Source organism: Anabrus simplex, chromosome 14 (genome assembly GCF_040414725.1).
Source record: "Anabrus simplex isolate iqAnaSimp1 chromosome 14, ASM4041472v1, whole genome shotgun sequence".
NCBI lineage: Eukaryota > Metazoa > Arthropoda > Insecta > Orthoptera > Tettigoniidae > Anabrus > Anabrus simplex.
Genome location: NC_090278.1, coordinates 16,887,199 through 16,910,889, shown reverse-complemented (window position 1 = coordinate 16,910,889; position 23,691 = coordinate 16,887,199).

Genomic DNA, 23,691 nt, shown 5'->3' with positions numbered 1-23,691 from the left:
GTTACCGACAATATGTAATTACTTCAGCTTAGCCCGGCTGTATCTGTGGTCGCTGGAGTCACAAAGGCCGGGGTTCAGGATCGGATGACACGTGATTTTTGAGATGAAAATACCAACGCTCTACCGACGGGGATTCGATCCTCAGCTTTTCCAGGTGGGAAGCCAGCAGCTAAGCTACCGGCTAATCATACCCACAATAATAATAATAATAATAATAATAATAATAATAATAATAATAATAATAATAATAATAATAATAATAATAAAACTGTACGTTTTAAATTCTGTTATACGAAGATTTGGACAGTTGATCTCTCCTTCCATGGCTGTCCATATACGTTAAGACTTATGGAACTGCTGTTCGTACTTTTTTTCTCCCCTGAACCAACTGACGTCGAAGTTGTGTAATTCCCGTCTGTTTATTCTCGGAGAGGTTCATTCTCTCTTATAAATCCACTTTGGGCCAAACATAGCGCACAGCTTCGATTTATGGCGCACGGTGCTCTATTCAATAAGTGACGTAAGTTATAGTCTGAAGTTGTCACTGGTAATTAATCCTTTCCTAAATTCAGCCTGATCTACCGAATGATACCAATCAAATCCGTTCTTTAAGAGTTTGTTTTAAGTGACCACACTACATTAAAATATCAGGTTTTGTCTCTAAGTGTGAGGTATGTTTTTATATAAGACGCGTATTAGCCAATTGTAAAGCTTATACCGTTAATTTTGAGATAGATTTTCTTCACTGAGGAATTGTGATTTCTATCACTTTACATTGTGTACGCAACCTGTAACATATTGTCGGTAAAGTTCAAGTTCAAATAATATATTTTTGCCGAACTTATAGATCACAGCATTCTACATATTTTTAATATTTCATATCTTTAATTTTCTTAAGTTGTATTTTTTTACTTAGGCCTAAGCATTAAAAATCTATACGCATATAACTAGCTTTCATTTAGAAGACTCCTGGCCTTTGCGATACAAATGGCAGCAAATTTGCCCCTCGTGTGTTGTACAAATTATCGTATATCTAAATTTATTGGAATGAGAATTTTTTCTGAAGGGCTACGCAGGTGAAGAATTGCGGATATTAGTTTCAGAAAGAAATTACAGGATGTAGTGTACCGGTACCGACAGTTGTTCCGTGTAGGAAATGTAAGATTATCTGCATATGTGCCTAGAATTGTTGGTATATCAGTGTTGTTATGGAAAATCATCTGTATCATACACCACAACAGGTATAACAGGTATTTACTCCGGAAGTTTTAGTTAACAGTAGGCTGCCTCTCTTTCGTAAGATGTTTTCTGATTTATTGGTGTGTAAAAGATCTTCTTCAGGGGCGTGTGGCGGTGAGTTTGCACGGGTTCGAATCCCAGGATAGGCAGCATTGAAAATCGTTTTCGTGGTTTCCCCATTTTCTCGTTAATTAACATTAATTAAACGCCGCTACCCTCTTAATCCTAGCACTTTCCCATCGATTTGTTAGTGCGACATTAAACCAGTAGCAGGAATGGAAGAAAAATCCTCAGGAATACATTTTGGCTCTGGAAACTGTGAAACGTAGTTACTTGAAAGTAAAATCAGTAATATTGTATGGAATAACCAGTCATGGCCGGAACAAGTAGTGTCCCCAACGGTGCAATATAAAAAATATAAGGTCTTTATGCTTGGAAGGGATTTTCTTGCTTGATCTTGGTCGCCAGTAACGGTTCAGTTGCCGGCTACCGCGTGTGCATTTGTACGGCAGAATACGGTGCTCAAAATCATTATCATGCATTTTACTTACCATGTTTACAGTTTATGCTCAAAAAACATAATCATGCATTATCATGCATTTTACTCACCATTTTTACAGTTTATGCTGAAAATGTTCCCCATACGTTGCCAAAATAATTGGCATCTCCTAATGAAGTTGTCGGTTAATCTACCAAGTTCTTCAGCTCTGATGGATGCAATTGCAACTCTTATATTGTCTTTAAATTCATCTAGTGTGTGAGGGTTGTTCCCATAAACTACATTTTTTAACATTCCCCACCAATAAAAATCACATGCCGTTAAATCTGGGCTATGAGGGGGCCACAGATTTTTACTTATGATCCTCGTACCAAACACGCTTCACTAAGGAGATAACGGCCTTCACGTCTATTTTTATTGTTTACTGAACCTGTAGGTTTGAATCTCTTGGCCAGTTGTTTTACTGTCCAATTGACAGGAATGGGTCTCCCTGGAAATTTCGCCCGAAACTTTTGTCTTGTCTTAGCGCATGATTTTCTGCACTTAATGTAAGTATTATGCAGATATACACGTTCACGTAACGAATATTTCACATATATTACAGCACTATACACAATCATAATAAAACACTATACAATACGACATACAGTACGCAGTAGCTTCATTGAACACCCTACTATCTTGGAGCTCAGCTCTCAACAACCGCAGTCGTCGCCGTAAGACCTATCTGTGTCGGAGCGATGTAAAGCCAATAGCAAAACAAAAAAACAAAAAAACCAATTGCAGAGTGCCGGAAAACGAGCGCGCCAGCGGCCGGTAACGACTTGTCGTCGGCGGCCAAATTCGAGCGATAAAGTCCATTCCAAGCATAAAGAAATACCCTATACGATTGATCGTAGTTTCCTGAATAGATATGTGTTACATAGAAATCTGTTTCCTGGCAGTGAGTAAGAATTGGCCACAGGAATGAAGCTTGTATTACATGTGTGCATTATGTTTACTTCTACGGTAGAATATCACAAAGTGACTAACAAACAGTGAGGCATCTCTCGAGGTATTCAGCTCAGAGTAGTTTTGTACCACGCGGAGAGCAATAAAAACTGCTAAACGTTAAACCAGTTGTTTGACACAGAACTCCCTTCAAGGGGCACTCTGTTAAGCAACCCTCAGTTGTGGCATTAGACTTGACATGCACAGACAAATAAAGAAAGTGCACTTAAGTAAAGGTTGGTAGCTTTTTCCGATGAAATGAGCTGATAAAAGTGTTGTATAAATTTTTGTCTTCAGTTCAACAGATTCTTCATTTTCTATTTCCAGTCTTTTGGGTAGAGTTTTGAATTAACGTCGTCCTCAGTTTTCTATGTCTCCACCACTCTCTTCCTTCTTCCAATATTTTTCTACTCTTACTCCTCTCTTCTTTGTACTCTCCTTCATCATATCCATTCACCTCTTTCTGGGCATTCCCCAATGTCTTTCTCCTATGACTTTCTCTGTAAATACTCACTTTGGAACTCTATGCTCTTCCATTCTCATCATGTGTCCATACCATTTCAGCTTACTTATCTCTATCTTGCCTTGCATTTCAGGGATTCCAATTATCTCCCTGATTTCTATATCTAAGGAATTTCATCATGGCCTCTTGGATTCTGCTTTCATCATGTTTTCATGTTTTGCTGTTGTCCATTTGCCTGGTGCATATGTCAAAATTGGTGTGTAATACATTGGGTGCAAAATATTCTTGCGTTCCTTTGGGATGTCCCAGTTACAGACTGCACATCTCACACATTGGTAAAACCCATTGGCTTCCTCAATTCTCTTTTCAATTTCTTAATTTTTTTCCCATCTTCTGCAATTATTCTCCCCGAATACTTGAAGCTTGCAAGAGATTAATTTCAGTACTAGACCATACGAAAAATTCAATATATTAAAATTTAGAATAAATTTATTGAAAACCACCTATTCATACTTTACAGTCTTTATGACTATAAAGTAATAATTCTATTAATGTTGTTATGGTACATGTTTCACCTGTCACAGCAGGCAACGTCAGCCATAAATTCTACACTCTAAGCCAGAGCACTGGAATGGATGTTATATTTAAAATTATTCCTTAAAAAGTAGTTGTATACAATAATTTACAATGATGTATAAAAACATCATGGTCACAATTTGGAATAAATTGGTTAATCTTGTCTTAAAGTTTTAATGAGGCATCACATTATGTTCACATCTAATAGAGATATTGTAAAAATATTATTGACACACATAATATTGACCCTAGGTTGACAATTGAAGTCAAATAGGAGTCAAATCTTTTTTCAGGATATGCAATAATCAATACACACAGCTTAAGTGATTTGCAGATTAGCTAAAATCTTCTATAGATTAAAATCTTTTCTTGATTAAAATGATAATAATAATAATAATAATGTTATTTGCTTTACATCCCACTAACTACTTTTATGGTTTTCGGAGATGCCGAGTTGCTGGAATTTAGACCCACAGGAGTTCTTTTACATGCCAGTAAATCTACCGACATGAGGCTGTCGTATTTGAACACCTTCAAATACCACCGGACTGAGCCAGGATCTAACCTGCCAAGTTGGGGTCAGAAAGCCAGCACCTTAACCATCTGAGCCACTCAGCCCGGCAGGTTAATTAATCTTCTTAACACTTCATAACACCTTTCAGACACTCCTTCCGCTACGCATACTAACTGCAATCTTAACGCCCTGCCCATCCCTCTTAATGCGACATACTCCCCGCCACTAATGACACACCTCTACGACACAAGGAGTAGAGAAAAAGCAACTGTCAGACCATCACACACAAGCAATGCTGCCAGACATCTCTCCTAATGTCTAAAGGGTATGTGGGGATATGTTCCACTAGTGAACAACTCTAATTTTAGCAACTCACACACTTTTTTACTTATTTCACCAACTTCAATACGTATGACATACCAGTTTCATTTACACCTGTGAATCAGGTTGAAATCTTCTTCAGGCTTACACGCTGATAACTTCACAAGCTTCACGACTCGGGCATATTTAAAGAGAAGTTGGAATATCTTGTCACATGAATGAGACTTGATCAAGCATCATCCACTACTATGCTTGCTATCTAACCAGCATTTTCACTTAGAATATTATCAGTGAAGTCTCTTGTTTTAATCTAGAAAAGATTTTAATCTATAGTGGATTTTAGCTAATCCGCAAATCATTTTAAGCTGACCGTATTATACTGAAAAATCTGTTGTAAATATTTCTACTCCTATTGGACTTAAGTTGTCCACCTAGTGTCAGTATTGTGTATCAGTAATATTTTTGCAAAGTCTCTAATAGATGGGAACATAATATGATACACCATTAAAACTTTAAGACAAGATTAACCAATTCTATACAAACTGTGACCATAATGTTTTTATACGTCATTGTAAATTATTGTAAACAAATAGCTTTTAGGAATAATTTGAAATATAACGTCCATTCCAGAGCTCTGGCTTAGAGTATGGAATTTATGGCTAATGATGCCTGCTATGACAGGTGAAACATGTACCATAAAGACCTTAATAGAATGATTATATTATAGTCATAAAGGCAGTAAAGTATTGAATAATTGTAAATTTTAATACTTGAAGCTTTCCGAAACTTCTAATGGTCTTCCATTTCCTTCAATATTCCCACTTCCTTGTCCATTACATCTTGTCATCACTACTATTGTACATTTTTCCACATTGGTTTTCATTTCATCTTCCTCTATCTCCTGATTCCATACAGCATCTTGTTCTTTTACTTCCATTTCATCTTCTCCCCATATTACTTTGTCATCTGCAAAGAGTAAGGCCTTTGCCTCCTTGGTTCCAATTTGTAATACTCTTATGGATTTTATCCATGAATGCAATGAAGATTGGAGGGGATAACACACATCCTTTTTGAAGTCCTGTTTCTAGTTTGTTTGTCCTATCATAGTATTCATACTACTTACTTTCCACTTACGGCTTTTATAAGTAGTTCTTCTCCTCTGCCGGCCTTCTTTTCTATCAATGCATCCAAGACTATGTGCCGTGGTACACTGACATATGCCCTTTCAGTATCGATAAATATCATCACTAAATCCTGCCTAAACTCCCATCTGTTCTGCATCATGTTCTTTAGGTTCAGTGGACTGAAAAAGTTAAAAATTGTGTTTGCACTGAGTACACAGTAGGCCACCATATACAAGTGAAACATAGATAATAACTCGTGCCAAGAAAAACAGAGTTGAAGCCTTTGAAATGCTGTGCTATCAGAAGTTTTTGAAGATCAGATGGATAGAACATGTCTCAAATTAATAGATAGTGAATCAGCTCAATGAGAGGAGAATTACCGAGCTCGATAGCTGCAGTTGCTTGAGTGTGGCCAGCATCCAGTATTCGGGAGATAGTAGGTTCGAACCCCACTGTCGGCAGCCCTGAAGATGGTTTTCCGTGGTTTCCCATTTTCACATCAGGCAAATACTGGGGCTTTACCCTAATTAAGGCAACAGCCGCTTCCTTCCCACTCCTAGCCCTTTCCTTTCCCATCGTCGCCATAAGACATATCTGTGTCAGTGTGATGTAAAGCAACTGGCAAAGAAAAGAAAGGAGGAGAATGGTTTGAGAGAATTTGATCCTAAGAAGGAAAATTTTGATAGAACAAATCTTAAGGCACTGTGAACTTGTTCAGTTAGTTTTGAAGTGAAGTGCAATGGATAAAAATGGTAGGAAGTTTTCAAGATACAGACCCAGGTGATAAGAGTGACATGCAAATGGAATAGTTACTGAATTTTCAAAAGATTTTGTGCATTTTTATTAAAATAAATGTACATTAAGTTTTTAACAAAAAGTCATCTTGCTCTGGATTCAGTTCAATGTAAAACTGTATGTTATATAGCTATTAATATGATACAAGGTGTTATATAAAACTAGGGGTCCTTTGTCTATTTGTTTTTTTTTGCTAGTTGCTTTACGTCACACCGACACAGATAGGTTTTATGGCGATGATGGGACAGGAAAGGGCTGGGAGTGGGAAGGAAGCTGCCATGGCCTTAATTAAGGTACAGCTGCAGCATTTGCCTGGTGTGAAAATGGGAAACCACGGAAAACCATTTTCACGGCTGCCGACAGTGGGATGCGAACCTACTATCTCCCGAATACTGGATACTGGCCGCACTTAAGCGACGGCAGCTATCGAGCTCGGTTCTTTGTCTATGATCTTGATATCAGCAGATTTGTTAAATTATATTTCGTATTGGAGTGATCACTGTTTTGGAGGTCATGTAAAACTGGAGGTCTTAAGCTATGATCATAGTATCAGTCTTAGAAAACTTGAGGTCCTATAGGTATGATCATAATATCAACAGTCATGTAAAATTTTGAGTCTTTTTGGCATGATCATAATATTGAAGGTCATGTAAAATTACAAGCTTGTTGCTTAGTCTGTTGACAAATAATGTAAATAGCAATGATAGCAATAAAGTAATATATTTTTCTGGCTTATGTTTCAGTGTAAGCTTTGGAAGTAATCAACAATCCCAGCACCTTCTAATTACTTCAGTTGCAGTGCAAAATGGACCTGGAAGTAAAGATCAAAGAGGAACCAGCCTGGCTAGAAGGAAAAACAAATTCATCACTTGTAAGTCTCATTCCAGATGACTTTAACCCTTAGTAGCTGAATAAGTTCGGCAGGGGCATATTTTACAATGTGCTTCCTCAATATTAACACCAGCAGTCACCATTTGCTGCATGAAAATCTAGGTATAATACAACTCTGTTTTGCTTCTTTGTCTGGAAATACGTCACAGCATGCTACACAAAGCTGCCAACACTAAAGAACTACAAACTATAGTATTGATGTATATCTATGTGTCAAGCAAGTGACAAAAACATTTTTCGTAGGAGAAGGAAAGGGGTTCTGGTGGCATAAGCCAGCATAAACATAGCATTCTATGTTTGATTGTGGCATAAAGTTGAATCAATGTTGTGGGCTTGATATTGTAAGAGCCTTGGTTAGGACCAGCTAGTGACAAAGTTGTGATTAGCAGTGTCTCAAGGTTGAGGCTTCAAGGCATTTCATGTGTTAAGTACCCATTGACTGACTGTTGTTAATTGAGTACCTCTGTTGATTATTGAAGTGGATTTCTGGAGGGTGTGTGGTTATGGATTTATCCTGCATGGTTTGATACTGGGACAGAATTTTCTATCATAACAGCCAATTGCAGTGCTGAAGTGATGGAAAAGTGATGGATGCTATTGTGAATTATGTTATGGCCAGTTGGTCCATGGCTCTCATGGAGGACATATTTTTCCCCCAAAAGAAATTCCAGGTGATTTGCTTCATTTGAACTTCTTTACAAAGGCGCTAATGTTGGGTGAGCACATTGTAAAATTATGCTTTGGCAGTTTACTGTGAGTGTAACTTGTCTAAAGCAAACACCCTGATGAAGGTGGAGATCCAGTGGAAAATTTTGCAGAAGGTGCAAGATATTTTTATCATCTTTCCTTGCTCTGTCTGTTGATACTCTAATCACAGACCATTCCAATCGTCTGACTGTGTGGCTTTCAATTGAGTGGCTCTTCATCTGATAGCTCAAGAGGGTAAACTGATCACATGCTAATTTCATGTCGGTGAGTGTGATTCGGGTTCAGTCTAGAGATATTTGAAGAAGCTGAATTATCCCAGCACCTGTCTGTAGTTTAACCGGCTTGAATGTGAATTCCTGCATATCATTCCTGCACCTCGGGAACTTTGGAAACCTTGACTGTTTGAAGAGTTACATTCAATGAATAACTGTGACTTGACAGTAGTAATGTGTTGCAAACATTGCGAGCTGCTAATTTACTTATGAGATGTGAGCCACACTCACCCTATCTATCACTACATAAATCAGTGATCCAAGCAATAACTTAGTGAAATATTCATGGGGAACAATATTTGAGGCCCGGAACGTGCCGACTGGGCAAGGCACAGACATAACCTTGAGCTGAAACCCCCCCCCTTGTAATCAGGTAACAAGGGCAAGACTACATCTATGTGAAATAAAAGAAGAAATGGTTTAAGCCAGGGGATTTATTATATAAATGAGAGAAAAGATTTAAACCAAGAGAAGCAAATCACACAAAATAAATAAGGAAATTAATCGTAATACTCATGGACATACCTTCTTCTTTTGCACATAGTTGAAACATGGCATGAACTCAAGCTAATACTCTTCAAAAAAATATTGATACGTAATTTAAAATGCTCACTGCCCCTCGACACATTGCTATTACAATACCAGCAGCTTCCTTTCATCATAAACTATTCAATCAGGTCGCCCGTTTTACCAGGATTCACATATCCAAGGCACTGCACCACATATTACATCAGGCAACTAACAATGTGAAACGTTAGCACAACAATAAGCCGTGCCGGAGAACAAAAGGTAGATAAGAATAACGACAGATGAGACTGAGCACAGCCTCCATGGACCAATCAAACCCAAGACAGATCCAAAGAATACAATAGGTACGCCCATGCGCAAATATTAAACCAACATGGCGGGTACTCAAGCTGAGCATCAGCCATGAATAATAAATAAATATATAGCTCTGCGCTGAAAACAACACAAGGTGCAGAATTTAAAAGATAAATACAACAAGTTGAATGACATACCATCCTTTTCTCCCTCACACATCCCAACTCACATGCATACCACATTCACGCACACACAAAGAGGGTATCGGGAAAATAAAACACGAATGGCCGTTCAGATTTCGTAGTCAAATACAAACCATAAACTATGATTCCACGGTCATTATCAGCGGGTCTCACGTACTCAAACGTTTGCGTGCGGCGTGCAATTACACATAAGGTCAGAATTGAACATTACTTTATTCACATCACTGGCATGTTGCGCCTTGTACAACCTGGATTGGTATCTCCTGAGGTCGAGACAAGGGGCACATCATGAGGATCACGCAGTATTAAAGCACGCATTGCACCAAATCATAACCAGAGAGACCCTTTTTCAATTATCACAACAAGACCACAAACACATTGATTCAAAGCACATCGTACGACGGAGCGGAAAGATGATATAGATGTTGATTCCCATAGGGAATCTGAAATATTTGTCCTGAATGAGCAAATTTATAATACCAATATAAATGGTCCGTTATTGGACATTATAAATTTTCCAGCTAGCTCATTCTTGGTTGCCAGCGTTTCGCCCTCGTGTGCTAGGGTGGGCTCATCAGTTGGTACCTAGCACACCTACCAATACGCTGGCCAGTGCATACCGTGGAGGCCACTGCGTAGGCAAACTGGAGCCACCGGCAGTGCCAATGCACTAAGAGACTTTGTCTCATCACTAAAAATTGATGCCTGCTTGGCCATCAGATGATATAGATGTTGATTCCCATAGGGAATCTGAAATATTTGTCCTGAATGAGCAAATTTATAATACCAATATAAATGGTCCGTTATTGGACATTATAAATTTTCCAGCTAGCTCATTCTTGGTTGCCAGCGTTTCGCCCTCATGTGCTAGGGTGGGCTCATCAGTTGGTACCTAGCACACTTACCAATACGCTGGCTAGTGCATACCGTGGAGGCCACTGCGTAGGCTAACTGGAGCCACCGGCAGTGCCAATGCACTAAGAGACTTTGTCTCATCACTAAAAATTGATGCCTGCTTGGCCATCAGATGATATAGATGTTGATTCCCATAGGGAATCTGAAATATTTGTCCTGAATGAGCAAATTTATAATACCAATATAAATGGTCCGTTATTGGACATTATAAATTTTCCAGCTAGCTCATTCTTGGTTGCCAGCGTTTCGCCCTCGTGTGCTAGGGTGGGCTCATCAGTTGGTACCTAGCACACCTACCAATACGCTGGCCAGTGCATACCGTGGAGGCCACTGCGTAGGCTAACTGGAGCCACCGGCAGTGCCAATGCACTAAGAGACTTTGTCTCATCACTAAAAATTGATGCCTGCTTGGCCATCAGATGATATAGATGTTGATTCCCATAGGGAATCTGAAATATTTGTCCTGAATGAGCAAATTTATAATACCAATATAAATGGTCCGTTATTGGACATTATAAATTTTCCAGCTAGCTCATTCTTGGTTGCCAGCGTTTCGCCCTCGTGTGCTAGGGTGGGCTCATCAGTTGGTACCTAGCACACCTACCAATACGCTGGCCAGTGCATACCGTGGAGGCCACTGCGTAGGCTAACTGGAGCCACCGGCAGTGCCAATGCACTAAGAGACTTTGTCTCATCACTAAAAATTGATGCCTGCTTGGCCATCAGATGATATAGATGTTGATTCCCATAGGGAATCTGAAATATTTGTCCTGAATGAGCAAATTTATAATACCAATATAAATGGTCCGTTATTGGACATTATAAATTTTCCAGCTAGCTCATTCTTGGTTGCCAGCGTTTCGCCCTCGTGTGCTAGGGTGGGCTCATCAGTTGGTACCTAGCACACCTACCAATACGCTGGCCAGTGCATACCGTGGAGGCCACTGCGTAGGCTAACTGGAGCCACCGGCAGTGCCAATGCACTAAGAGACTTTGTCTCATCACTAAAAATTGATGCCTGCTTGGCCATCAGATGATATAGATGTTGATTCCCATAGGGAATCTGAAAGTCTCTTAGTGCATTGGCACTGCCGGTGGCTCAAGTTAGCCTACGCAGTGGCCTCCACTGTATGCACTGGCCAGCGTATTGGTAGGTGTGCTAGGTACCAACTGATGAGCCCACCCTAGCACACGAGGGCGAAACGCTGGCATCCAAGAATGAGCTAGCTGGAAAATTTATAATGTCCAATAACGGACCATTTATATTGGTATTATAAATTTGCTCATTCAGGACAAATATTTCAGATTCCCTATGGGAATCAACATCTATATCATCTGATGGCCAAGCAGGCATCAATTTTTAGTAATGAGACAAAGTCTCTTAGTGCATTGGCACTGCCGGTGGCTCCAGTTAGCCTACGCAGTGGCCTCCACGGTGTGCACTGGCCAGCGTATTGGTAGGTGTGCTAGGTACCAACTGATGAGCCCACCCTAGCACACGAGGGCGAAACGCTGGCAACCAAGAATGAGCTAGCTGGAAAATTTATAATGTCCAATAACGGACCATTTATATTGGTATTATAAATTTGCTCATTCAGGACAAATATTTCAGATTCCCTATGGGAATCAACATCTATATCATCTGATGGCCAAGCAGGCATCAATTTTTAGTGATGAGACAAAGTCTCTTAGTGCATTGGCACTGCCGGTGGCTCCAGTCAGCCTACGCAGTGGCCTCCACGGTATGCACTGGCCAGCGTATTGGTAGGTGTGCTAGGTACCAACTGATGAGCCCACCCTAGCACACGAGGGCGAAACGCTGGCAACCAAGAATGAGCTAGCTGGAAAATTTATAATGTCCAATAATAATAATAATAATAATAATAATCGTATGGCCTCAGCTACCGTTTGCAGACATTTCGATTTGACGCCATCTGGCTGTCTGCTCGTGAATTTCGACGTTCCGTTTTACTCTGTCTGCCATCTAGCGGACCTAGAGTAAACCGGATCTCTCTTGGGCGTCTATGGCTGAGATTTAATTAATTTTGTCGGGTAAATACCAAATGTATCACCAGAGATCTTTTACATGCCGACATCGTACGACATGGAGTGTCGAATGGACTTTTTTCCGCCCTTCAAAAATCCGACTACCTCTGCCGGGTTTGAACCCGCTATCTTGGGATCCGGAGGCCGACACTCTACCACGGATCCACAGAGGACCATTTATATTGGTATTATAAATTTGCTCATTCAGGACAAATATTTCAGATTCCGTATGGGAATCAACATCTATATCATCTGATGGCCAAGCAGGCATCAATTTTTAGTGATGAGACAAAGTCTCTTAGTGCATTGGCACTGCCGGTGGCTCCAGTTAGCCTACGCAGTGGCCTCCACGGTATGCACTGGCCAGCGTATTGGTAGGTGTGCTAGGTACCAACTGATGAGCCCACCCTAGCACACGAGGGCGAAACGCTGGCAACCAAGAATGAGCTAGCTGGAAAATTTATAATGTCCAATAACGGACCATTTATATTGGTATTATAAATTTGCTCATTCAGGACAAATATTTCAGATTCCCTATGGGAATCAACATCTATATCATCTGATGGCCAAGCAGGCATCAATTTTTAGTGATGAGACAAAGTCTCTTAGTGCATTGGCACTGCCGGTGGCTCCAGTTAGCCTACGCAGTGGCCTCCACGGTATGCACTGGCCAGCGTATTGGTAGGTGTGCTAGGTACCAACTGATGAGCCCACCCTAGCACACGAGGGCGAAACGCTGGCAACCAAGAATGAGCTAGCTGGAAAATTTATAATGTCCAATAACGGACCATTTATATTGGAGCTGAAAGATGTATGCAATCGACCGTAACAAACGGGAATAACTCATCACCAAATTTAAATATAAACCAAACTATCACATACCTGTGATTATCAATGGTAAAATCGAATAGCAGTTAGCGTGAAAGGTCCAGGCTTGAACACACTGAATGAATATTTAAAGCATAAAAATGCCCCACCAAACATAGCGGCAGCCATTGTTAGTATCCGCCACACATAGAACAGCAGAAGAACTCCACAGAGTAAAAATTATCGCTGCAGCAAAACGAACGACCTCACAGATAAAAACATAGCGTGTGCTGCTCCCTACTGGACGTCATTAGACTGACACATGTAAACATTGAAAGACAAAACTGAAGGAAGCCATTTGCATAATTAAATGACAAATCGTGGAACATGCGGTAAGCATGGTTCAAATATCCAGCGGCACCGCCTTTTAAAATGCTCCGAAACTCGTTGATCAGACAAGTGGACGCATTTTAAAAGAGGTCCATGACTTAAAACTACGAGCTCGCGCCCACTTAACCTAGGTACTTAAGAACTACTTATCTCTACATTTATTTACAGACACATGAAATTTACAAGAACAGTCACCACATTATACATTTTAAGTAAGACAGTTTGCCTCACGGGAGTTCCGTATTAGCTTGTCACGTGCAACGCTGACTTACATCAGTCCATTATTACACTGTTTCATTCGCGCACTCAGGGATCTGAATGTGAATTTAGTTCAACTCCAGCAATTCGAACCACTTCCCTTTTTTTTTTTCTTTCTTTCCTTTCCTTCATTTCCATTCTCATTCATGAGACACGGTTTTTACCTGAAAGAAAAGGCATGTTAGAAAATTGGGAATTCATTAAGGACAAGGTTAATATACACCACTACAGATACGTAAGATATAGAAATATACGAGGTTTACTGGCTTCTTTGATGGTAAGCCTTTACCATCGAGACGTGAGCCTTGCTCACCCTCTTACTTACTACGTCTTCCAGTTCTACTGTCACAGGTCCCTGGAATCTTATTACCTTTTTAGGCTGAGACCACTTATAACATAATTTGGCCATGACTTGATTTGCCGCCGAGCTCAATGGAAAAACTTTCACCACAACCAAGTCTCCAACTTCCAGCTTTACTCTCTTTCTGTTTCGATTGTACCTCTTGGCCACACGGTCTCGAGCCCTGGTTAACTGTGTCACTGCTTCCTTCCATTTGGCCTCTACGTCCATCGTCCCGGACGGTTTGGACAGATACCCAATATTCCACTTCAATTGCAGTGGGTCGAAGAGATCCCTGCCTAGAAATAGAGCAGCCAGGGCTTGCCGGTGCGACTCATGTACACTGCTGTTGAATGCTAAATCAAAGAAATCAAGATTACAGTCCCAGCTGCGCTGGTCAGCGCTGTGAAAGGCCGTCAAACAAGCTTTGAGATTTCGATGGAACCTTTCAACTTGCGAGGGTTTGGGATAGTGAGGGCTTAACAACACATGCTTGATTCCCCACCCAAAGCATAAGTGTCGGAGCTTACGACAGTTAAAAGAGGATGCATTGTCGGTCACTATCGTCTTAGGGGGTCTGTAAATTCCAAAATTTTGCCGGGATAGGAAGTGCACAATGTTGTTCGAATTTATCTTGCGCACGGGAAATAGCCAAACAAATTTTGAAAATGCGTCAACGACGGACAAGATCCCAACGTTGCCACTCTTGGACTTGGTGAGGGGGCCAAAATAGTCGATGAATAACCTTTCCCCGGGGCATGTCGCTATGTCAGCAGAATGGGGTCCAACAAGAGAAGACTGCGCGGGTTTAGCCCTTTGACAAACATCGCAACTTTTTACATACTCCAAAACATCTCTTTTCAAGTTAGGCCAGAAGTAGTCGCGAGAGATTCGATTTAAAGTCTTATATTGACCTAAATGCGCACCCAGATAGGAGTCGTGATAAAACTGGAGTAGCATGGGCCTCAATTTCAAGGGTACGTAAATTTTGTCACTACCATTTTTCCGACTTCGGGACAACAATCCTCTCTTAACACTATACGACTCGTCTTCGAGAGAGCCATCTGTGATTTGTTTCAACAACTCACGACACTCGGAGTCGTCCTTCTGGTGTTCGGAGATATCCGTGAAGGACCATGGGAAATTTTGCAAAATACTAATGGTGTTATCTTCGTCGGTCGAGACACGGTCTTCCTCGGGTTCGACCTCACTCTCCTTCACTCCCTCGAACATGCGCGACAAGCAGTCCGCTACCACATTGTCCTTTCCACGGACATGTACGACAGTAAATTTGTACGCAGATAATCGGAGATTCCATCTGGCGGTTCGACCAAGTCTTTTCACATTAGCGCTCATCCACGAGAGAGCTTGGTTGTCCGTGTGGATGTAAAAATGACGGTGCTCAAGATACGAGCGAAACTTTTCTACGCCCAAAACTACTACTAGGCATTCTTTTTCGTAAATGGAATACCTCAGTTCAGGTCCATGTAGTAGTTTACTGAAGTATGCGACGGGGACTAGCTTACCCTGCTCATCGGCTTGATTGAGCACTGCGGAAACAGCGAGCTCGCTGGAGTCGCATTACAAGACGAAATCTCGGGAAAAAATCCGGACTATGCAATACAGGGGCTTCACAGAGTGCCTTTTTCAATTGTTCGAAGTCCTGGGTTTGAACCTGACTCCAGACAAAGTGACAACCTTTTCTTTTTAGCAGGTTTAAAGGGGCCAAAATCTGAGAGAAATTTTTGATGAAGCGGCTGTAAAATCCTACCATACCAAGAAATCTTCGCACACCGCAAACGTTTTTGGGCGGGGGAAAATCTTTAATGCACTTAACCCGGTCAGGGTTTACAGCGATGCCAGAATCCGATACGTGACCTAGAAAATTTAGCCGTTTGGTCAAAGAGAGACCTTCTTTGGGTTGATCGTGAAGCTGTGCTTGCGCAACCGACTGAGAACTTCGCGAAGATGGGCCAGGCGCTCGTCAAAGCTAGGCGAAAATATCAGAAGATCGTCCAAAAAATTAAATACACAGGAAAATTTGAGGTCACCGAAAATTGAGTCCATCACGCAGCTAAGCGCTTGTCCTCCCACAGAAATGCCCATCGGGGCTTTATTGAATTCGAACAATCCAAACGGAATGGCGAAGGCAGTACAGGGGCGACTTTTAAGGTCCAAGGGGATCTGATAATATGCGGAATTGAAGTCAAATACAGTGAAGTACTTGGCGCCATGAAAATGCTGGAAGGCACTTTCGATGGTGGGTGATGGGAAGCTGTCGAAGACAATGTTCTTGTTGACTTTCCTGTAGCCTATCACAAATCTCAGTTTGCCGTCCTTTTTAGGGATTAGGAAGGCGGGACTACTAAAAGGGGACTTGGAGTGACTGATGACCTTCTTGTCTAGCAGATCGTTGACATATTCCCTCATAGCGGACAACTTCGGGGGCGAACAACTGAACAGAGGGGACCTCACAGGAGTGTCATCTTTGAGTTCGATGGCGTATGAGAAATTCTTAGCACACCCAAGCTTATCGGTCAAGACGTCGGAAAACTTCTCTAACAGGCAGTTCAACATGAGATTTTGGTTTTCGCTGAGCTCACATGAGGCATTGATAAGAAGAGGTTCCGCCAGGGCGGACACAGTGGGATGCTGAAATGGTGTCTCAAAGGGGAAACTGACATCAGATTTAAAGCGAAAGGCAAAGGATCGATTAATGAAATCGAGGGACAAGCCGGTAGCCAACATAAAGTCAGTGATCGGCGCGGACAGATTGGGCACAACGTGAAAAGTCCAATCCCACGACAAACCATGTCTCTTGATATGGCACTTGGTTCTACCAACGGGACACACCTCATGACCATCGACAGACACGTACTTTCTCGGGTTCTCACTTTCAGGAAGATACTCTAATTTCATAGAAAGCACTAGGGATTTGTCTACAAGAGAAATACACGAGCCGGTATCCAACAAGCCATACAATACACGAGACCCAATATAAACTTTGGCCCATGGGGTAGATGACGGAAGGCCCCAGATCCTTTTATTGAGACCGACCATAGGCGCCAACGGCGGGCCATCACACCGGCGCGCCTCTAGTTTCCCTGCTGGGGTTACAACGAGGACATACGCGCACTGTGACACCAACAAGACCACACTGAGAACACTTAGCAGGGGGCCTGGACCAACAGTTCTTTGAGACGTGGCCTAATTTACCACAATTCCAGCATGACTTGACTCTATCACCCTTTACAGGAGCCATGTTGGAGGGTTGAGTTGCATTGACATAAAGTGGGGGCGGAGTTTGAAGGCTGGGCCTGCGTTTGGGGCTACGGAAGAGACGAGACGGAGGAGGGGAGGTACCAAAACTAACAGATTTGATGGGCATACGGCAAGCGACATCAGGAAAAGAGCACTCAGATGGAATGGGAGGCAGACGGTATTGTTTGTTTTGGCTAACTACGCCCTCGAATTCGCGACCCAGGTTTATGATGTCATCGACGCTCTGAACTAGAGACCGTTTAATGTGCATCTTGTAGTCGGGGCAAGATTTCTATAGAATTGGTCGAAAATCTAGTCTTCGGGCACCTTAACATTCATGCAGTTAAATAACGTCAAAATCCCAGTGGCATAGTCATCGATGCTTTCACCTACTCCTTGTGTTCTACGGAAGATTTCGTGCTTCAGACAGTAGTCCATTTCAGATACCCAGAATTGCTCCTTTATGCGGCTGGCGAATTCACTCCACGTTATGACACTCCGTTTAATAAGCCTACACCATTTTAGAGCCAGCCCCTCTAGCATTCCCGAGATGATGGGCACAAACAAATCGAGAGTTAACGAGCTACACTCAGCTATGTCCTCAACTCGCTCCAAAAATTCAATTACACTGGAGGTTTTCCCTCCACCAGAGAAATTTAACCTCCATTTTCTCACAATTTCAAACACGGGGTTCACTTCGGCATGACGGTCGGAACTGGGCCTAGGAGAAGGGGAAGTTAATCGCTTACGATTTTCGTCAGGAATACGATTACAAAAGGTAATGACATTGTTATCGTCAGGGCATGAATTGCAGTGGTTGCTTCTCCTGGACGAAGCATGGAGTTCATTTGTCTGTCCCTTGCTCCATTTCGCTTTCCGGGTTAGGCATGTCGCTAGTAATACTATCGTTACGATTATTTCTACAGCCTTCTGATTATCCATATCGCAACCCAAGTTTCAAAGATATTAACACAAGACACATACACAAAATAACAACAATGGATATGAATTCAACAATGCACATAAATTATAGATTACACTTAAAATTAGGGCCAGAGATTAACTGCATCATGAGATTAAATTAAAGCGACCAGAACTGACTTAGAATGGGTTTCCAGCTCTACCACGTCCAATTTCCTTTCAGAGGAGGTATCCCAGTCGAGCACGCTTCTGCTACCATTTACTGAGCCACACCCACCCCATCTATCACTACATAAATCATTGATCCAAGCAATAACTTAGTGAAATATTCATGGGGAACGATATTTGAGGCCCGGATTGTGCCGACTGGGCAAGGCGCAGACATAACCTTGAGTTGAAAACCCCACCTTGTAATCAGGTAACAAGGGCAAGACTACATCTATTTGAAATCAAAGAAGAAATGGTTTAAGCCAGGGGATTTGTTATATAAATGAGAGAAAAAATTTAAACCAAGAGAAGCAAATCACACAAAATAAATAAGGAAATTAATCGTAATACTCATGGACATACCTTGTTCTTTTTCACATAGTTGAAACATGGCCTGAACTCAAGCTAATACTCTTCAAAAAAATATTGATACGTAATTTTAAATGCTCACTGTCGCTCGACACATCGCTATTACAATACCAGCAGCTTCCTTTCATCATAAACTATTCAACCAGGTCACCCCTTTTACCAGGATTCACATATCCAAGGCACTGCACCACATGTTACGTCGGGCAACTAACAGTGTGAAACGTTAGCACAACAATAAGCCGTGCCGGAGAACAAAAGGTAGATAAGAATAACGACAGATGAGACTGAGCACAGCCTCCATGGACCAATCAAACCCAAGACAGATCCAAAGAATACAATAGGTACGCCCATGCGCAAATATGAAACCAACATGTCGGCTACTCAAGCTGAGCATCAGCCATGAATAATAAATAAATATATAGCTCTGCACTGAAAACAACACAAGGCGCAGAATTTGAAAGATAAATACAAGTCGATTGACATACCATCCTTTTCTCCCTCACACATCCCAACTCACATGCTTACCACATTCATGCACACACAAAGAGGGTATCAGGAAAATAAAACACGAACGGCCGTTCAGATTTCGTAGTCAAATACAAACCATAAACTATGACTCCACGGTCATTATCAGCGGGTCTCACGTACTCAAATGTTTGCGTGCGGCGTGCAGTTACACATAAGGTCAGAATTGAACATTCCTTTATTCACATCACTGGCATGTTGCGCCTTGTACAACCTGGATTGGTATCTCCTGAGGTCGAGACAAGGGGCACATCAAGGGATCACGCAGTATTAAAGCACGCATTGCACCAAATCATAACCAGAGAGACCTTTTTTCTATTATCACGACAAGACCACAAACACATTCATTCAAAGCACATCGTACGACAGAGCGGAAAGATGTATGCCATCGACCGTAACATACGGGAATAACTGGTCACCAATTTAAATATAAACCAAACAATCATATACCTGTGATTATCAATGGTAAAATCGAATAGCAGTTAGCGTGAAAGGTCCAGGCTTGAACACATTGAATGAATATTTAAAGCATAAAAATGCCACACCAAACATGTTAGTATCTGCCACACATAGAACAGCAGAAGAACTCCACAGAGTAAAAATTATAGCTCCAGCAAAACGAACGACCTCACAGATAAAAACATAGCGTGTGCTGCTCCCTACTGGACGTCATTAGACTGACACATGTAAACATTGAAAGACAAAACTGAAGGAAGCCAGTTGCATAATTAAATGACAAAACGTGGAACATGCAAAAAGCATGGTTCAGATGTTGACCATTAGTTGCTTCAAGCTAAAATTCTGCAATTAAAGAATGCCATTCTCAGAATAAATGTGTGCTCTTCAGTACTGAGTTACAGGCACTACAGAAGAGAACAGTGTCTGAACATATTCAAGATGTGAGTGTACTGTTGTTCATATCTCTACATTTGATATTTCTTGTTATGTTCTGTAACAGACTTGTACCTGGCATATGAGTGCACTCCTGATCAAGAACCCTAGGTTTAATATTTCTTACAATGCTACTGCGTCAAACCTGTACAGTTATGAAAATTATGTTAAAGAAATATGTGCCAATATCAGAAACTGGCAGTGAGTGTGTTAAGGTTTGGGTTGAATTAGTCTGTACTTTTTACTCCCAGTATCAAAATTACTTTGGTTTAGAGATTGCACCTATTCTGTTTATCTCCTCTGATTATAATAGAGTATGGTTGGCCCATTGTACTTTTTTAAAAACCAATATCTTCCAACACTACTGCACCACATGTTAAAAATTATTACTCCTATTATAATTAGTGTCGAAGAAGTTAAATAACAAATCTTTTGTCAGTGTTTTTGAGTCTGGATACATCAGTCTGCTGAACAAAGTGTCAACACAGAGTAATCACTACTCTGGGTTACCCTCACATCAACAATGCGCTGGAAGATATGTGTGTTAAAGAAATAGCAAATTTGCCTATGGCATACGAGAGAAAAAATAGCTCAAAATCTGAATGTACATTCTATCAAAATAAGTATTTTGCTTAGACGTTGAATTCTTTTAGAAAGACAATGTACTGATTAGCTCATTTTATTCCTCAAATACAGGTCACACTCTATGTTATATAGAGAACCATGATTAAGGGCTGTAGAATACATGATTTCTTGGAAAATTTTCTTTAATATTCCCCTTCCTAGGTGCTCTGACACTTTGAGGACTTAAGGCAAATTAAACAAAAAAAATTCTTTCCTCTTTGTCATTATTTCCCTCTTCTTTCTGTGCATCCTTTTCATCCATTCATTAGTTCGGCTACTGTTCTCTTTCTTCTATATTGACTGGATTAAGTAGGTGTATTCTAGAACTTTATACTTTAGTTTACTACTATAAGTAACTTATATTAAAACATAAGCTTTTGATCGCAGACTTTCCGCCTGTAGTGTCGACATGGTTTTATGAATCCAAGTAAGAAATTTAAATGTCTTGTAGTAGATCACAAACAAGCTTCTGAATCTGCAGATGTACACTCGAACACTGCTGACTCTCCATTGACAGTGTTCTCATCCCCACAGTTCTTCACAGAACACTACAAAACATCGTTGTTGTAGTAAAATATTTCATTTGTAGTTGCTTTGATTTTGGGCTATATCACATCTTTCGCTGGTATACGACTGTGATAAGACTGCTTCATTCATGTTTATTTTTTTATTTTACACTTGGAAGCATTGAAATACGCTGTTTGAAACAGAACTGTCTTAATACTTTATGTAGCTCCTGTGAGCTCGGCAAAACCAGAGTAGGGAATGTGATTCCAATATTTCAAGGTATTTCAATCTGTATGTTAATTACTCAATGCTGAGAACAAAAAATCATTTAAAACAGTTGTAACACTTGTAATTGGTTCAAGCTACCTTTAAGATTTGATTGAAGTGATTGTACATGTGAAAACAGTTCATACAATTTAGTGTTTATGTCTATAGCTGCTTCCTTCCAAATTCTGTGCGAGATGGCCGCAATTCCATCCCTGGTAGGTTAATTTCTCATATGGTTAGAAAATGTTTCTCATTTTATATTTTGTTCTCAGTCTAATCCTTTCTCTGACATAAGGAGTGAGTAAGAACAGTAACACCATTCTCAGTACAGTCTTTGGTCATAACAATCCTCTGCTGCTAGAAATCTTCCTTAAACATTAGTGAAATTTTGATTGTAACTGTAATACTGGCAATTAATGAATTAACTTGCTCATTTGTTGGTGACTATATTTGCAGATGTATATTATGTGCATACCTAATATATCCTATTTTCCACAGGAAAATATTGAAGATGTATCAGAAGAGATGGCTCTGAATGAAGAAGTTAAATCAGAGTTAACAGAACCAGGGTCAATGCAGGAAAGCTCTCTTGAGGTAATATACATAATTAGATAAGCCATCACCAGGTAATGAAAATTGTTAGAAAATGGCTCAACAGATATCAGTGTTTGACCCTTCATTTCAATGTTCATGGTTGATAGTACTATGGAAAATATACTTTTTATGAGACTGAGTGTTTACTTATCTAGTTTTCACTTTTCCTTCAAGTTGCTCCACTTTGCATTATGAATTGTGCAGCAGTTAGGATTACTCCAAAGACCTCTACTCTATATCATTTGGGAGCTGGTATCATTTCTACTAGTACTTTTGATTTTATAAATATTTTTGAACAAAAAATAGCTATAAGATACATTCTTTTGTTATTGTTACAGGATATTTTACTAGTTGCTTCCAAATGAACCACCTTTACAATGTTATTGATCATATTAATTATTGATTTCTAGATAATACAGTTCTTTGTAGATATAAGTTGCAGGTGATATGCTTGCATACTGTGAGTGTTCATTTATATACTACACATATTTTAGCCATCATCCACTTCATAGCATATGTGTTGTCTTAGTCTTACTATGTTGCTATGGGGCATTTCATTGCCCATTTATTGAGAAATTCATTTGATGACCTCTTCCATGAGTTCTGGATTAGCTGCTGAATATATAGCCATGTGGGCAAGGTTGTGATTGGAGAGGAATTATAGTCATGATCAGGGAGTGTAGTAATTGGCTCTCCTATAAGGAAATGGGATGTAGTTTGGTAAGAAGTGTCAGAAGGGTCATCATTTAGCTTTGGTGAGAGAATGAGTGTATGTGTTGTGAGAGTGGTTCATTCTTTGTCGGTGAAGCAATAAGAATCCATCACTTGTCTGAGGTGATGTATCAGACTCTAGACAGCTGCTTCGCAGATTCCACCAAAGTGTGGTGCTGCAGGAGGGATGAAATGCCACATCAGTCCCATGCCTGCAATTGTGTGAAGAGTTGGTTTTCTGTTGGTTCTTTTGCAGAAAGGCCTTGATTTCTTTTGCAGCTCTGAAGAAGTTTGTGCTGTTGCTGTAAATGTTCAGGGGTTGACCTATATTAGAACTAAAGTGCGGAGAGAAATGTTGTTGTGGTGAGATTAGGCGTCACGTATATGTAGACAGCCTTGGTAGTAAGGCAGTCTCGTCTTGTTTGATCTCACACCATTTTTTATGAGAATTGGGCCAGCATAGTATATGCAAGTTTTAAGGAATGGGTATGTCGGGTTTACATGCACCCATTGTGTATTTTGCATTAATTGTTCTAAGGTATCTGCATTCAACTTAGAACATTTGAGATGTGCATGAGTGTGGCTTCTTTCTGTCCCCCTTGCTGAAAGAGATCCTAAACTTCTCTCTCAGAGAGTTGAGT